The sequence below is a fragment of the Pristis pectinata genome, chromosome 2 (assembly GCF_009764475.1).
Source record: "Pristis pectinata isolate sPriPec2 chromosome 2, sPriPec2.1.pri, whole genome shotgun sequence".
NCBI lineage: Eukaryota > Metazoa > Chordata > Chondrichthyes > Rhinopristiformes > Pristidae > Pristis > Pristis pectinata.
The window spans coordinates 105,180,343-105,198,040 of NC_067406.1; positions in this window are offsets into that span (position 1 = coordinate 105,180,343).

Sequence of the window (17,698 nt, forward strand, 5' to 3'; positions counted from 1 at the left end):
ATCAAACCTATTGTGCTTTGGCATTAGCCCAGTTGTAGTATATCTGCCTGTGTATATGAGTGAATAATTTGTCAGTCACGTGAAACGCCTTTCTCTCCTACTTGGCCAACATGTTGCTTTGGATTACAGGAAAAATGCCAGACATAATGCAGTATACTGGAAACTACTGCAAGTGTAATACTCATCAGACATATCTAAACCCCATACCAAATTCCAAGTTATTGTAAGACACACCCTACAACACTACATCAATCCTTAATGGATTTTCAACAGTGCAATATGGGGGTGGCACACAGCTGTATAATGGGAAAGTGTTCTGCAATCGAGCAGGATTACCCAAAGGAGTAATCCTCCTTTTCAGAGACTGTTGGCAGCTCCTTGACAACTCAGGCTCTGCCAGGTGAGCTGGAAGCAGGCTCCGATTACACTCTCAATCTCATTGCACAGTCTGTCCATCAGCCATAGGCATTTGGCATATTGACCATTGTGAAGGGAAAAGCCATTTCAGCTGCTTCCAAACTGAAGGGTCATTCTTCCTCCCCTGAATACTTTACACTGGACACTGTTACAATTTTCTTTCTGCCTTTTTTTTCACAAGCAATGGCAAACAGTGGACGCCCTTCACTTATTTGAGATTTGTAGAAATATTTGTTTTAACCAGGAATGTCAGTACAAAGCAATCCGAATATATCAAAAGGTCCTTTTTGTAGCTAATTTAGTATTAGGAAACTGAATGGTATTAATGGTTCCATCAAGGAGCTGGGTGTGTAATGAGATTTCCATTTGTCTTTCTAACGGTTGTTGGGGCTGGATGGAAACCCCGCGACACTGCAGCCGTTTTGTCCGCATGAGCTAATGATACCTGTCACGCACATGGGCATTAAGAAAGGCTTGGAGAGAAAGAACAAAAAGTGTAATTCATCGGATAACATACGGCACGCACATGAATGAGGGCGACAAGAAAGCCCGCGGCCAAATCCAGACTATAATGGCTATTCTGTGCAGCCCTGTCCTCCAGTCTGAAGAAAGTCACAGAGCAGTTCCACCTCGAACAATTCCCACCAACACTATCGTTTCCTCTACAAATTGGTTTTAGTCTCATGCATATTCATATCGTTCGGTGCCGGTGTTTTCTCCTCCTGGTGGAGCTGGAACTGGTGTTAGCTCGTGTTGCTGTTGGGAAAATCCTACTGACGCTGTTCCCTAAAGAGCACCAAAGCATTTCAAAGTGACCGACGCACCGACAGCCCGGGTGTGTCACACACCTACAGTAGGCTGCAGGGACGGCCGTTTAGCTCTTACGTCCCACTTATTATTACAGGAATAAAAAAAACCAGCCAATCTTAAGCACAGCTCGTTTCTCTGGTATCTCCCAAAGGAGGTGAAATGGATTTCCAAGGAAACGACAGCTAAGCTGCAAATCGGCTGTCTTTCGAGCATCAAGCCAGGCTCAGGTACTTTTTTTTTCAATTAAATGCACCAGGGTACAGGACTGATCTCAGTCCTCATTTCATCGCAATTTCTACCCTTTTTAACGATGTTATTTTCCTTTCCCATTTTTTCCACCATTTTTTATCACATTCGTTACACTTGACAATCCAGAAGCTCCTTCCCTTCTTGTGTGTTGTGTGCCTGTTTATATGCAGACTCAATATTTGTTTCGACGTGAAGTATCAAGTAGAAAAGTGGAACAACCAAAAACCAGAAATGTATCTACTGGTCAGCGTTCAATCGAAGGCTAGAGCGGGTTCTGATCTCCAGTGACAAACTGAAGTGATTAACAGTCAGTCCTGCCTTAATTTCTAGTCATTAGCAAACTCTTCACACGTACAGGCTAATTGTATTCTGTCACACCAGTTCTTTATAAATGTGCATCTCGTTCTTTTTAAGGGTTTACCTAATCTGTGAAGTTATTTCAGTAGACAAATGCAAGGAAACAGCGTATAGCAACAGTGGCTAACATCAAGTCTGGTTTCACTAGACGGAGGAAGCATCTAAACGGAACGATATGAATGTGCACCCAAAAATCATTTCTACAGAGGAAACGCTGGTATCGGTGCGAACGACCAGAGGTCTGGCCGGGCTGCGTCTCAGACTCCAGCAGACGGCTGCACAGAAGAGGCCAAACCAGTGCAAAACGAAACAAAGCATTTCAGAGGCAAATCAAAAGTTCCTGTGATCTTGGGAGGAAATTTTAAAAATATCGGGCTGGAAGCAAACACAAAACAAACAGCGGGTTTCCGCTATTTGCTTAAAATTAAGACTGGTTTTCAGGAAGCACAGACGCATTTTTAATATGGTGAAATATTAAAAAGAGTTTTTTGTGAAACCCCCTGAGGTATATCAATGAAACAAGTTCTGTATTACATTTTAAAGTCATTGTCAGTCATGCTAAACTCGGTTATTCACGTATGGGGGACTAAGCAAGGACCGAGAATGTGTTATCCAACACAAGGGGCTGGAGGAACACAACGGCTCAGGCAGTTTCCATGTAGGCAAACGGACAGTCGATATTTCTGGTCGAGACCCTTCGTCTGGACTGAAAGATAGAGGGAGGTAGTCAGTGTAAAAAGGTGGAGGGAAGGGCTGGAGCCAGAACTGGCAGGCGATGGGTGGATCCGGGTGCGGAAGGATCATAGATGGAGGAGGGAAGAGTGGAGATAGCGGCAGAGGCTGAGAGGTGATCGGTGGAGGTGACAGAGGGCCGCAGATGACGGAGCCTGACAGAAAAGAAAGGTGGAGCATGGAACCAAATAAGGGAGGTGGGGAGGGCAGATGTGAACAGTGGAGGGAGGGAATCCAGTGCAAAGAGTGTGTGGGTAATGGGCAGATAGAGTGGGTGGAGGCGGGGAAATAAGCAGGGTGATGGGGAGAAACTGGGTGATGGGTGAGTGCAGGAAGAATTGGGTAGATCAGGAGGAGAGAGAAATGGGACATAGTGGGAGTAGTTACTCAAAGTTGGAGAATTCAATGTTCATGCTGTTGGGATACGAGGTGCTGTTCCCCCGGGAGGACGGCGCTGGGAACGAGACGGTCACCCACCTTTTTGCGGGCTGTGGGTTTGCGAGGAGGGTGTGGCGAAAGATGCAAGGGTCCTTGTCACGGTTCATCCCCAGCAGCTGTGTAACAGAGGATTTTCTGATCTACGGGCTGTTCCCGGGGACACACACAGAGACGGACATCCATTGTTGCTGGAAGGTCATCAACTCGGTGAAAGACGCCCTTTGGTCTGCCCGAAACTTGTTGGTCTTCAGCACTGCGAGATGTCCGTAGGGGACAGCTGCCGACTGGCACATTCCAGGCTGCAGGAGTACGTGCTGAGGGACGCACTGAAGCTGGGCGCAGCCAACGCAGGGGCTCGGTGAGGAAGGACGACAGTTTAGGGTTCTTCTGCCACTGGAGAGGGAGGGGCGGGGTCAGGCGGGGAAGCCCCTTAAAGGTTGTAAATGTGGGATTGGGGTATCACCCTAGGGAGCCACATGGGTGGCATCGGTACTGTGGTTTTTATAAAACGTAACACTAATGATTGATCTGTACACGAATTTGCACTGTTTTAATATTGTACGTAGTTTGTCTTATATTATGAATAAAGTTTATTTTGGAAGGAAGAGTTTGTGTTTAGCTTCATCCTGGCAGTGGAGGAGGAAGAGGACAGATCTGCTTCTTTCCTCCCCCTCCATCCACACCATCTGCCCGTCACCCACACACTCCTCCCACCGGTTCCCCTCCCCCACTGTTCCCATCTGCTCTCCCCAGCTCCCTCAATTGATTCCATGCTCCACCTTCCTCACCTATCAGGTTCCATCAGCTGCAGCCCTTTGTCACTTCCACCTATCATCTCGCAGCTTCTGTCACGATTTCCACTCTTCCCTCATCCATCTGCCTATCACCCTCCCTCACCTGGATCCACCAATCACCTGCCAGCTCTTGCTGCACCCCTTTCCTCCACCAGTTTTTTTCCTGGCTATCTCCCCTCTTTCAGCCCAGATGAAGAGTCTCGACCCAAAACGTCGACTATCCATTTCCCTCCGTAGATGCTGCCTGACCTACTGAGTTCGTCCAGCATGTGCAGCCTCTTATGTCAATGAAGATGCTATTCTTCTTCAGTAAAAAATGCAAGAAAATAAAATTTACGTTCTGCAGTTGAGTGTGCCAAATCCTGGAAATTTTATGTCTGTGAGTATGGAAATCAATTTGCGTAGGAACAGGAATTCTGACTTCAATTTGGAAAACCAGGGCAATTTTACATTCAATTTGTGTTCAGGTTGGCAACTAAAGCATCTAAAGCAATAGCCCTGTCCACTTAGTTCACAGACAAGGTTAACAAAAGTAACACTGTAAGGCCATGAACATTTTGGTTTGCTATCCCCTCACCAGAAGCAATCTGGGGTCATCATGGACCAGAAGCATAACTGGATCAGTCATACAATGGCTGCCAGAGTTAAAATACGACAGTTTTTACTGTGGTAAGTAATTCAATTCCTGATTTTCTGAATTCTCTCTACTAAAGCAACCCAATTAATTGGCACCCCATCCCCCACCTTAAAGATTCATTCCCTTCACAGCTGGTGTACCTTGGGCTGCAGTATTGTCTATAAGATACAATGCAGCAACTCAAAGGCCCAGACTACAAATTTTAACCCGCATGCAAACCAAATTAATTGCAAGTTTCCACTATTTACAAGCTTTCAAGGAAACTTTTAAATTTCTGATTATACTGGATTCAATCGGTTAGGCTGATATAGATAATTACAAACAAAGCTCTAATGTTTGATAACGCCTCTAAAACTGGTTAACTTTATTGCTGAGAAGGTCAAGTGCAGCATGTACAAGGCAACACAGATACCTGCAAGTCCCCCTCCCCATCACACATTCAGACTTGGAAATTTATCGCCATTCTTTCACAACCATTGGGTCAAAATCAATGACCTAGCAACACTGATACCTCCACCACAAGGACTCTGTGCTTCACGAATCATCAGTCTCTTCTCAAGGCCATTTAGAGATGGGCAATAAATTCTTCCCTAGTCCAGCAATTCCCACATTCTAAGGAGGAATAATTTAAAAGCAGCAAAATCTTGACTTGAAAATTCTTTTTATTCCCCAGATTTCTCCCATGACCTCACCCCTCTCTATCAGTTCTACAACTCTCCAAGATATCTGCCCTCTTGTAATACTGACTTCTAAGACATATTAAATGTCTGGGATTCCTTCCTCAGCCATTGCATCTCTGACCTCTCTTTTTTCAAGCAGCACCTTAAAATCTATTCACCAAGCATTTGATAATCTAAGCTAATAACTGCTTACCTGGCTCAGTGTCAAATTTTGTTTGGAACCATTCTGGTGAAGTACCTTGGAATATTTTATTGCATTAAAAACAAGAATATTAGAACATAAGAAACAGAAGCAGTGATAAGCCAAATGGCCCCTTGAATCTGCTCCACCATTCAATAAGATAGTGGTTGTTCTGATCATGGTTTTAGCTCTACTTTTCTGTGCTGTTTTATTAACTAGCATAATTGGAGAGTAGCTCATCCCTGACTTTTGCATTTCAATGTAAAGGCATGGAATCAGACGTGAGCTGATCAATGGGGAGACATAGCCAAAGGTCCACACTATATTGATGTGATACAATACTAAAACAGATCACGAGGTCAATGTTCAGAGTGGTATTATTATATATTATTGCCATAAAACAATTTTTGTAACTACTTTTATACTTTTCATACACTGGACAGACTATTTGGAGTACAGTGCCCAATTATAGCCCCTGGCATGGTGAATAATACAAAGGTCTTGGACAAGCCATTATTTCCACTTGATAGGTATTTGTCTATTTAAAATATATACTCAAACTTGACAAACCAGACTATAAAAGAGCCATTTCAGTGTGTTCATTGGCAGTACATGCATAGCCTTGATACTTCGATGTAGCTGTTGAATTTGCTGATTACCATCTACCTATTCTAGTTTGCAAATTGTAGAGCATTTCTCTAGAGTTAGTCAAATGTGATGATCAAATTCAGCACCTGTAAACTATGAACCTGTGTATTCATAGAAGAAATAAGCTCCAGGTTTCCATGTGATACATAGCAAATCATTTTTAAATAGTCTTTCATATCAAAATAACTTTGATTCAAATTTAAATTCCAAGCAATGGCAGACTGATAAAAGTATAACTTGACTATAAAAAGTGAATATATTGTTAGGTCTTGGAGACCTTTGTTTACAATGACAGCATTTTATTTTCTTTTATTTCGCATTGTTTTAATGTTACAGATTCCAACTGAGGTTAGTGACAGTAATCTTGCAGCTTCTACATTACCATGTTATTTCTACAGCATAAATTATGAAGTTACATTTATTGGTTTAACACACAATATTCCATTTATGTATGTTAAACAATTTTTGAAAAGACACAAAGTAAATATCCTTAATGTAGCAATTAATCTAAACTAAGCACCTTTTGCAATAAAGTCCCATGTGGATTTCAGTAGACATTTGATTGGACTTTGTAGCAGGGATCTTCCATTATTCTGTTAAAACAGAGCCTTCTTTCACTGTTGATGATTAACTAAGCCAGAATCCAAAGAGTATTTTAACTTGAAGCATTCGTATTTATTTCCCCATCATTAACCTCATAACCCAAACTTTTAATTTCATTATGAGCTTTTGAACTTCAATCAATAGGAGTAGCTTACCTGATTCAAGCTAATCATTTAAACTGCATTGAAGTGGACAATAATTCTTTTTCACCATGCGTTTCTTTCTTCAAACTATCAAAGATCTTGTTGGTTCTCCTAAATTTATTGGAGTGTCATAAATACTTTGGTTGAAAGGCTGGAGGTTTTGGAGCCCGCAGGGGACTAAACCCAAATTTAGAATGACAGTGGTGGAGGTAACATTCACTTTAAGGAGGTTTTGTTAAATCTAAAAGTAGCCTGTGTACGCCTGTTTCATGGTTGAGGAGGTCATTGTAAGTGCACTGACCACAACCGTCAACTGAAATTGTCCTCTTCCATCCAGTGCAAGAGATAAGAAAGCTCTGTGGCGGTTATTGTGACCACTTTGCTGCATGGAGAAAAAGCCTAGCAAAACTACATAGGGATCAAGAACGAAATGCTGTTTGAGATTTGTCATTTAAGGGAGATAAAGACAACAGCAATGTCTTAGATTTAAGTAGCACCTTTAAATGTACAATATACCAAGATACTCCAGAGGCTTAATCAGAAAAGTTATTTGAAAAAAAACAGAAGACGACATTGGGAGTGGTTACTTAAAGATTGGCCAAAGGGTTGGGTTTTAAGGAAGCTTTTACAAGGAGGCGGGGAGCCAAAGGGAAGAGGAAATTCTGGAGCATTGAGTTTGGCGGCTGAAGGCCTGGCCATCAATAAAAAAAACAAAGGGAGTTATGACTACACAAAAAGCCTAAGTAATGGGAATGATAGGGGCGTTGGGTATGGAGGACAATATTATAGAGCTGGAAGAGATTAATGGTCAGGAGAAATTTAAACTGAAGAATGAGAATTTTTAAATTGGAATTGTTGAAGGACTGGGAAGGGACAGACATTGGCAAGATCCAAAGATCCTGACATGTGCAGTAGCAAGTGCAAGGATTTAAATTAGATCAGTTTGGGAGGAGTATATTAAACAGACAAAAAAAACCTAATGCGTGTGTCCTTAATGTGCTGAAGGTTAATGGGGAATGTCTTTCCCCCTTGTAAACAACACCTCCCTAACCCTCCACACATCTCTGCAGCTGCAAGTAAGTTACCAGATGAACCAATAAGGACATAAGAAATAGAAGCAGAAGTGGGCAATAGGCCCTTTGTGTCTGCTCTGCCATTCACTAAGATCACAACTGATCTTTTACCTCAGCATCATTGGCCAGCACTAATCCCAAATCTCTTGATTCCCAAAATATCTAAACATCTACCAATCTCTGTCTTGGGTACAGAGTATTGAGAATGAGAAGCCAGTATAGATGGCAATAGAGGGGCTGGTTTGTAGGTGAATGAGAATTTCAGTGGCAGGTAACAGAGACTTTGGCAAAGACTGTTTTTTGTTGATCATTTTAAAGACTTTATAATGAAAAACAGGTTGGGATAATGGACGATGGCTCCATTTGCATCTTTAGTCAGTTTCATTTCTAGTCATCAGAGGGATCTAGCACAGAAACAGGCCCTTCGGCCCACTGAATCTATGCCAATCATTGTTGGTGCTGTGGCACAGACAGGAGCCAAGCTGTTGAAATTCAACTGTGGGAGAGGTGAGAGGAAAAGAATGGGACCATGTTAGAGATAAGAGATCAGAAATCTTTATTAGTCACATGTACATCGAAACACACAGTGAAGTGCACCTTTTGCGTAGTGTTCTGGGGGCAGCCCGCAAGTGTCGCCACGCTTGCAGTGTCAACATAGCATGCCCACAACTTCCTAACCTGTACATCTTTGGAATGGGGGAGGAAACCGGAGCACCCGGAGGAAACCCACGCAGACACGGGGAGAACGTACAAACTGCTTACGGAGAGTGGCGGGGATTGAACCTGGGTCGCTGGCGCTGTAACACCGTGCCTGCCAGAAATGTTCAGAAAGCAACAACCTATTGAAGAGGAAAGAAAGCTTGAAGGAGAACAGTAATTTCAAAGCCATGGATTTGATTGCATTTTAGTTTTGAGGATGGAAGTGTGGTTTTGAAAAAGATTTGGGAAATGCTCAAGGATAGGAAATTATTTACACATCAACCACCAAGGGAATCTAAAAAGTCAGGTAATTAGCAGTTTAGTGGGGTATGGACACAATGTGGGAGGAGGGTGTTTGCATGGACATGGTGAGCTTCAAACTATTACTACATTACTGTGGTAGTTGGTTTTGGCGAGGCTAAAATGGGGCAAACAAATTATTGTGGCAGATATTTGTCATCTCTGCAGCTGTAGAAACATAATTGTATAGTATAAAGCCATTTATAGAACTTCATTTAACTTTTTTAATGCCAAAGGATGGAACATTTGCTGTGGATAAGTCACCAAATGATATTTGCAATAAAACACCCAATCATCCAACTTTAAAGGGGCCTCTGCAGAATAGCTAAAAAAGCAGCAAAACTTCTACATACTTATTTTTTGGTATCATGAATGTAATCGGTCAGCTCCACAAAAATCTTCCCATTATCTGCTGGTTTTCCTGCACTGTAATCCATATTGATTCCCGTTAGCTCTTCACCCCTTCACCCCCCCCCCCTCCACTCCCACCCCCACACACTCAATTCCTCCTTGTCAAGTTAGAACATTCAGTTTGTTTCTGCCTTTGAGCATTGGTTCCATGCTCAAGGTCACAGCTCCCCATTATTATGGAGATGAGATCTGACCAATGTATCGCCCATCCAAAATGAAAACCAGCTCATTATATCCTCCTCTGCACACAAATCTTTGATCAGCATCAATTTTCCTTCTTGGAGTAAAGAGCATACTCATGGATAGTTTAATTAACACCAACAACAAGCAGGCAGACTCAAAGAGAAAAATCAATTCCCCATTTCACCAGTGCCAAGAAAGAATGTTTGGTGCTGTAGAAGGAGAGATAAGAAACTGAAAGGCATAAATATATAAATCACCATTCACCATGTGCCCATGCACTTCAGAGTTATTGAAATACTTTAGTATTGTGGTCCCAGATGCAAAAGGAAGCAGCAGTCCATTTGCCCGTGGCAAGCTCCTATAAGCAATGATGAGATAATGAATAAAGTCTGTTGGAGAGTTTTGGTTGAGGGATAAATATTGATCAAGTGTAATTCCCCTACTCTTGTTCAAAGTCAGGGCAAGGGATATATTGTCTAACTCGACAGAGCAGACCTGGCTCCAGTTTAATATCCTCTCTGACCAACATTTGCTTTGTAAATGTAGCATTCCTTGCTGCTGCATTGGTGCACCAGTCTAGGTTTTGTTTAAAAAGTCTCCGATTCATGCACAGATCCACAGCTGGAAGTATGATGGAGGTAGGAAAAGAAAAGTCTGCCGCATACAATAGCAAGTCAAACAGGCCAAGGGAGGAGAGGAAAGTAGTGAAATAAAAAATGACTGAGAACAGGGGAGGTGTAATATTCAAAACACAAGGGGCATTCATTTGGGGAAGGGAGGGGAGAAAACAGAAGTACCAGACTCACTCCATCCCCACTGATCGTTGAAAATTAAGGGCACAAGACTACGGTTAACATATCTTCTAAAAGCAGTCAAATTTAAATTCTTGTGTACATCCCTACTAAACTGATTTCATGATGGATTAAGTAATTCTCATACCAACTACCCAAGCTATACATTGACTCAGATGAAAATAACTGGCCACTATCATAGCATTCCTGGTTTCCAGTGAATCCGCATACACCCTCATCAGGCACACTTATTAAGGTATCTTTAGACATCAGCATGAGACTCTTAGATCCTCTCCCGTTTGTGACACAGTTACAAAACCAAACTTCAATCCAGATTGAGTTGGACACTCGTGGTCTGGTAAGGCAGCACATTTCATGATTAAATATTCACTTTGACCAAAGAAGGATCAGCTGCTTGAAGTAAAGTCTCTATTGATTAAATTCTGTTGTAGATGTGCTTCAGCTCCCAGTCCAGATGCCCAGCTAATTAACATCCAGATTCCATAAGATTAAAAGAAAGCGCTTAATAATCTTTTGAAGAGGTCATCCTGAGGGGATCATGTCCAAAAATCAGCTGCTGGCCAAATGGCTTTAATTGTATCTCACGGGCTCCTCAGCTGCAAGGCAAAATTAGAAACTTTGTGTTTAGTATCTCCTGGAATACACAAATTCTTTTGTGTTGTATTTTTGACAGAAAGATTACCCAATTTGATTATTGCAACCAATGTCTAGAAATTACTGTTGTCAATACAATAGCAGATGAAAGTATAGTGGTCAAAATGACATTCATCTATCTGCTATTTTTTTAAATAAAAGAGCTTTAAAGTATCAAACTGAGGAATGTTATACATATAGTTGCTATTACTGCCAACGGTAATTTCTAATGTCATGTCTTGTATCAAATGTTAATGTTCTTAAAAGAAAGTGCACATATAAATACTGACTCAATGTCACACTCCACAGAATGCACTACAGCTGATAACTCTGTACCTAGCTTGAAATACAGGCAGCCGAACTGATCAGATACTCCAATGTCAGAGTTTCAGCTGCAGTCCACTGCAAAGTAACATAGCACAACTGAGGAGTGAAGTTGCCAGATCAAATAGTAACATGTCATGCAAGTCCACCTCACAGGGGATTCACACAAGATACAATGTAGTTTACTTGTTGTAATAGTAACTAATTGTACCTATATTAACAGGCCTTGGAGGCTGTATGGCAGAGGCAGTTGATGGCCTATAAATCCAGAAATTAATCAAAAGTAAAATATTCCATCATTCCCTAAAATAATCAAGGTTCTTTTCAAGCTGGAGAACAGAGAGACACGGAGGGACCTGGTATCCTCATGCAAAATTTGCAAAAGCTAGTAAGCAGGTACTGTAAGCAAGCAGGAAAGCTAACAGAATGCTGTTGTTCATTGCTAAAGGAATCAAATACAAAAGCAAGTGCATCTGGAGCACGGTGTCCATAAAGCTGTAATCTTTACAATTCTGATCTTGTGTCCAAGTTCCATCCCCAGAAACATTTTGAAATGCTAACTCGCAGGATTTATTTATTTACAACTGGAATTTCATGTCAATGTGCAGTTAGCTTAATATGAACAAAGAGCAGATGTTGAGAAGTTTTATGGTTTGTACGTCCTCACTTGGAATGTAATCCCACTGTGGATATGCAATTCCATTGAAACCATTTTCCCCCCACTTGAAATCCTATTGAAGTGAAAAAATATATCGTAACTACTGAAATTGTGTTTGACCAACCAAAATGTAATTCAGAATTGACTCTCTAACACAGTAAATATTGTATGAAACAGCTAACAACAGACCCCCGACGGAAGAGGGAAAGGTACCCAAGCCACGTTTACTCAGATCAAGAAGGGAGTGTGAAAATTGGGTGTCTGATCAAAAGGGAAGCTGCAATTACAATTGTTTATGGCAAGGGGATGTTTTACCTTGAAAGTAATATCTCTTAACAACAATCAGGAAAGGTCATTACATGTTTTTTTTATTCCAAAATAAACTTTATTCATAATAAAAGACAAACTATATACAATTATAAAACAGTGCAAGCCTTTACATTCTTGTACAGATCATTCATTAGTGTTACCTTTTTATATAAAAAACAGCACCGATGCCACACGTGTGGCTCCCTGGGGGCTACCCAGTTCCGTATTTACAATATTTAGGGGCTTTCTCGCCTGACCCCACCCCTCCCTCTCCAGTGGCAGAAGAACACTAAACTGTAGTCCTTCACCACCGAGCCTTGTGTTGGCTGCACCCAGCTTCAGTGCGTCCCTCAGCACGTACTCCTGCAGCCTGGAATGTGCCAGTCGGCAGCATTCCCCTACGGACATCTCGCAGTGCTGGGAGACCAACAAGTTTCGGGCAGACCAAAGGGTGTCATTCACCGAGTTGATGACCTCCAGCGGCAGTTGATGTCCGTCTCTGTGTGTGTCCCCGGGAACAGCCTGTAGATCAGAAAATCCTCTGTTACACAGCTGCTGGGGATGAACCGTGACAAGGACCCTTGCATCTTTCGTCACACCCTCCTCGCAAACCCACAGCCCGCAAAGAGGTGGGTGACCGTCTCGTCTCCAGCACAGTCCTCCCGGGGGCAGCGCGCACTGGGAGTGAGGTTCCAACCATGCCCCTCTCACTGCCAGCCAAGTGAGGTCTTGGTGCTTGTTGGTGAGTTCTGGCAATGAGGCATCTGCCAGATGGTCTGGACAGTCTGCTCAGGGAACCACCCCACAGTATCCATCAAGTCCTTCTCCTGCAGTGTCTGCAGGTTGTTCCATGCTGACCACTGCCTGATGGACTTGAGGTCAAAGGTGTTGGTCTGGAAGAACTTCTCCACGAGGGACAGGTAGTGCAGCAGTGTCCAGCTGACTTGAACGTTGTGTGGCCATGGGGCCAGGCCCATCCTTCACAACATCAGGGACAGGTAGAACCTCGGTACGTAGTGACACTTGGTGCCCACGTCCTTTGGTTCCACGCACAGCCTGATGCAGCCACAGATGAAGGTGGTCATCAGGATGAGGGTGACATTGGGGACACCTTTACCCCCACTGTCCAGGGACTTGTGCATGGTGACCCATCGGACCTGCTCCATCTTGGATCCCCAGATGAACCGGAAGACGGCACGGGTGATTTCCAAGCCAGAGGAGCGAGGAACAGACCTCACCTGCGCCAAGTACAGCAGCCCTGAGAGCACCTCACATCTGATGACCAAGTTCCTGCTAGTTATCGATAGGGAGCGCCGCTCCCACAGTCCCAGTTTCTGCTTCACCTTCTCAATCCGCTCCCGCCAGTTTTTGTTGTACACCCCAGCTCCTCCGCACCAGATCCCCAGCACCTGATGGTGAGGGGGACGTTGGATCTGTCGGGCCAGTTGCCGAAGAGCATGGCCTCACTCTTCGCGCAGTTAACTCTGGCCCCTGATGCCAACTCAAACTGGTCGCAGGTGCTGATCAGTCTGCGAACTGACCCTGCGTCTGAGCAGAAGATGGCGACGTCGTCCATGTACAGGGAGGTTTTCACCTGGGTGACCTCACTGCCTGGCAACGTCACCCGTCTGATGCTCTCGTCCTTCCTAATGGATTCGGCAAAGGGTTCTATACAGTACACAAACAAGACAGGGGAGAGAGGGCAGCCCTGCCTGACTCCAGACTTAATGGGGAAGCTGTCTGTTTCCCACCCATTGATTTGGACTGCACTACTGATGTCTGTGTAGAGCAGTTGGATCCAATTCCTGATTCCCTCCCCAAATCCCATTTTGGAGAGCACGTCCAAAATGTACGTGTGTGATATCCTGTCGAAGGCCTTCTCCTGGTCCAAGCTGACCAGGCAGGTGTTCGTTCATCTGTCCTGCACGTAGACAATGGTATCCCTGAGCAGCACGGGGCTGTCAAAGATCTTCCTGCCAGGTACAGCACAGGTTTGGTCCGGGTGGATCACCTGTCCCAGAACAGACTTGACCCTGTTGGCGATGGCCTTGGACAGGATCTCATAATCCACATTCAACAGTGAGATGGGTCTCCAATTTCTGATGTCCGCCCTCTTCCCCCTTCTGCCGGTAGATGAGGGTAATGGTGCCCTTCCTCATGGATTCTGACATGCTGCCAGACAGAAGCATAGCACTGTACACTTCCAGCAGGTCCGGGCCCACAGAGCCGAGTACAACTCCACCGGTAAGCCGTCGCTTCCGGGAGTTTTATTCGAATCAAAGGAAAGGACGGAGCCAGTCAGCTCCTCCAGGGTCAGTGGTTGGTCCAGACTCTCCCGCTTACTGTCATCTAAGACCTTCATGATAGAGGACAGGAAGTTCTGGGAGGTGGTGCTGTCTGTGGCCTTTTTGTCGTACAGACTGGCATAGAAGGATCTGCAGATCCTTAATATGTTCGTCTGCAAGGATGTTATTGAACCATCCTCTTCCTTAAGGCTGTGGATCACAGAGCTCACCCTGTGAACCTTTTGGAAGAAGAAACGTGAGTACGTCTCATCCTGCTCCACAGTGCGAACCCTGGATCGGAAGATAATATTGGAGGATTCGGAGGCGTGAAGCTGGGCTTGCCGGCCCTTTGCCTCTCAGAGTTCCTCCCTCACATCCAACCCCCTCAACTGCAGAAGGACGAGTTACTGCAGGTCTGTCTGGAGTTGGCACAGTTCCCTCTGACTCTGTCTTGCTTTCTGGACCCCTCTGCGGATGAAGGACCTCTTGATATTCTCCTTTGTCGCTTCCCACCAGTGCACAGGGGAGTCAAAGAGGGGCTTCACGGTTCTCCAACCTGCATAATCCCTCTTTAGTTCCTCAGTACTCTCCAGGGTCAGCAGCTTGACATTCAACTTCCACGTCCCCCTGCCTGTCTTCTGGTCCTCCTGTAGGTGACAGGAGGCCCGAAGGAGATGGTGGTCAGAGAAGAACACCGGCGTGACATCGGTGGATCTGACCGTGATTGGCTCTGACACGAAGAGGAAGTCGATCCGGGACCAGGCTGAGCTGTCCAAACTTGACCAGGTGTTCTGCGGCTGTGGTCCACCTGCAGGGGGTGCTGAAGGCGTCGCGCAACTTGGCATCTTTGACTGTTTCCACCCGGAGTCTGGAGGTGCCGTCCAGTCTGCTGTCAGCGTTGCCGGATCATCCAGCCGCATTGATGATGCGGTTGAAGTCACCAGCCAGAACAATTGGCTGGGACGTCGCCAGCGGTGGTGGGAGCTGCTGGAGGATGGCCAGCCGCTCGCTCTGCACGGGCGAGGGGTACATATTAATTAACCAGAGCGGAGTGTTCCGGTACATCACATCTGCCACGAGGAGCCGCCCCGCCCCCCACCCCCCCCACACCACCTCTCTGACCTCGGTGATTGAGAAGTTGCCCCCCCCGCGTCAGAATCCCCAGGCCAGAAGCGCGACGATCATTGCCCCCCGACCACACCGACAGTCCGTGGGACCACCATCGCAACCACTTCCGATAGCTGTGGAGGTGTGGCAGCCCGCACTCTTGCAAGAAAGTCACACCTACCTTTACCTTGGCGAGGAACTGCAAGGAATTAACACATTGCGCAGTGCTCTTCACACTGCGCACATTTAGAGATGCCAGTTTTATCTCCATGGCTCTTTTGGAGTTCAGTACCACTCCAGCAGTCCATTTTCATTTGTCCTGGGCCCTCATGCCCACAGCTTTGGTGAACTGCCTCATCAATTCTGGGCTCAGATATTGGGAGTGGTCTCCCCTTGGGTGTGGGACACCTTGTGGAGAAGCTGGTGGTGCTGCTTGGAGGGGGGGGGGTCTGTCTGTGCCCCTGTTCCTTTCGCTGGTGGTCCAGTTTCTTTCCTCTCCCAGTGCTGGCTTGCCTCGGATGCAGTGCTGCTCCCGGTCTCCCGGAGCTGGTGGGGGGGGGGGGGGGGGGGCGACGGCCTCTGCGCTGCTCCCAGTCTCCCGGAGCTGGGGTTCGGGGGGGCAGGGTTGTTCCCTCGCTTGTTCCTGTCTGTTGGTTCTCCTCCATGCTCTCTCCTCTATTTTGCCGCTTCCTCTGCCTCCATCATCGGCTTCTGCTGCTTGCTTTCATCCTCCGACGAGGAAAGGTTGCTGGTGTCCGTCTGTTGCATTACTCTTTTCTTTCCAGTACCCTTGTTTTCTGTGGCCTGTTGTCTCTTGGGTGGTGTCTTTTGCGCCATCTTCCTCGTCACCACCTGCCATTCCCTTCCTCCTCCCTCCTCCACTCCCTCTTCCATCGACTCCTCCTCTTGGGGAGGGGGCTGGGAGTTCATGGCTGGGGGGTTGGGAGCTCGAGGTGGTCGGGCTGTCCTCCCTCCCCCTGGTCTTGGACACACCCCCCACCACTGTGCTGGTGGGGGTTGTGTTGGTGTTCCTTGGGGTGTTGTTGATGCTGACACCCCCTCTTATTGCCTGTGCGTAGGTACAGGCCTGTTCTGGGCAGGCCTTGTAGAGGTGGCCTGCTTCCCCGCACAGGTTGCAACATTTGCTTTCCCGACAGTCCGTTGTTTGGTGACCTTCCTGCTTGCAGTTCTTGCAGATGACTGCACTGCACTGGGCCGCCACGTGTCCGGGTTTGTCGCCGTTGCGACACATCCTTGGTTGTCCCGTGTACACCATGTATCCACGGTTCCCTCCAATGGCAAACACTGAGGGGGGGTTGGATGATGGATCCATTTGCGTCAACTCTCAACTTGACCTTCACCTGGTGCTTGCTTGTCAAGATCCCAAACAGGTCCTTGATGTCGGTGCAGCTTCCCGCTCCCTCAACGTATCAAGCCAGGAAGGTGAGGACATCCACCACGGGCACATGTGGGTTAAACGTGTGCACCATTACCGCACGTTCCTTCTGGGTGGGGAGGGTGAAAAGAGTGGTTGCACCTTCAGCAGTGACAGCGGAGCTTCATTCGCCTTCTCCCGAAAGTCCTGCAGCAGCTTCTGCCATCCCGCCGGGTGCTTGAAGGTAACGTCGAAGTATCCGTTACCCGTGAAGTCCTGGAGGCAGTAGATGTCCTTCGCCTCAAAATTCCATGTATCCAGCAAGACCTTCCTGATGAAGAGGTCCCTTGTGAAAGGGTTCCCATCACTGAGATCCTTCACCGTCACTCTGACGGTATTGCGGATCCCTCCTCCCGAGGTGCTCGTCGCTGCCGCTATCCTGATGTGGTTGCTGAACAGAGGAGTTAGACTGGTTTCCTAATCAGCATTAGGATCCTCCTTTGTGTCAGCTCTCATCGGGCAGCTGCTTGATTACAAAGAGTCCTCGATATCTTCCCTTCAATGCCGATGTCTGCAGAGATCTGCCACGATCCACCACGAATCCGTCCTGGGAGAACTGCCTTTCTGATCACGGTCTCTCCCCTGCCAGGTCATTAGATTGTTGTGGCTCATTGAATTGATCCCTTCACCTGATAGCATGGAAAGGTAGGGAGAAAAGCAAGTATATTCTAGTGTCAACTGTTACACTAAAGTTATTGTAATCTCTCCACCTCAGGTAAAGATTTTTTTTCTTGTTATTTACTAAAAATCTCCGGTCTGAACTTCTGCACGGTCAGTGAT